We start from the raw sequence: 1,114 nt of genomic DNA on the forward strand, positions 1-1,114 counted from the left end.
CCCCCCCCTCACCCCTTTTCAAACTCCAGCACGCCAAGGGGGGCACACACGCGATTGGAGTCTCGCTATTCATCCCCCCAACAATAAGGGCTCCTAGGTTGTGTGGTGCGGAGGTGCTCCCCGTATCGAATGTTTTTGTCCTTGCCCGTCCAAGTAACGCACCTCTCGTCGGGCGTTCAGCTAGCGTGCCTTTCTGAACCGGGGTCTATTTTATGTTCGAAGGTGCTATGATCATGAATGCTTTATCCTTGTATGTCCTCGCTTGCAGGTAACTCGGCTTGTTTGTTCAAAAAGGATTTGTGTACAAGCTAGGGCCAAGACGATTTCTGGAGATTCTTTGTGATTTGCGACCGTTGTTTTAGGATTACAGTGGTGCATTGACATAATATTTCTACTTTTATACAATGGAAGTGATTGTTTAAGTCAAAATGTTTCCTTTACCATGTTTAGCAAAACAGAACAGTTATTATTATCATTATTAAAGTAGATAACATGTGTTATTTTGTATCTTTTTCAATAAACTAATTTTGATTTTTGTAAGCGAATATCTCACAAACAAACAAATTGTAAATATAACACATGGAATCAGTCCTGGCTTTCTGGAGGGATATTCTTGAAATATTTATATAATTTCAGCTGGCGTTCCACCCTTATGAGAAATTACGCTGGTAGCTGACTCTTTACACTTTTGACTAGCTGAAGTTTTTGGATACAAACCCAAAGCTGAGTCAATACTGGCGATTTGGAGACATCAGAAAGTAATTTAAGGTAAGTTTAAAAAACAAAGCTTTAATTCTGTAAATCAAGTTATAGAGCGTACACTTTTAGTCTCCTCTTTCCTTAAAGATAATGTACATCAGTTTATAAAGTGACTCTGTCGTCATAGCTTTCATTTATCTGTCTATCCCTTGGTTTGATATTCCTCCAAGCGCCTGCTATATAATAAATCATAAGAATAGATAAAACTAAAATTTACTTTCAATTTATTGATACCCGTGGGGAAATTTTGAGTACAATAGCATTCAAACATAGATACATATATAAACAGAAACATACAATAACACATCAAAGTTACTTAATTCACATCACATTGATTCAGGCAATTAACATAATA

General features: G+C 37.1%; 1 protein-coding gene across 1 annotated transcript in view; it reads left to right on the forward strand.

Moving 5' to 3' along the window:
* LOC101851640 (filaggrin-2) overlaps positions 1–1,114 on the forward strand; it is a gene marked incomplete at its 3' end in the record, with an annotated part of 34,010 nt that overhangs the window by 2,514 nt on the left and 30,382 nt on the right. Inside the window, 1 exon segment of the mRNA XM_013082634.2 lies at positions 637–768.

Source organism: Aplysia californica, unplaced genomic scaffold, assembly GCF_000002075.1.
Source record: "Aplysia californica isolate F4 #8 unplaced genomic scaffold, AplCal3.0 scaffold00186, whole genome shotgun sequence".
Taxonomy (NCBI): domain Eukaryota; kingdom Metazoa; phylum Mollusca; class Gastropoda; order Aplysiida; family Aplysiidae; genus Aplysia; species Aplysia californica.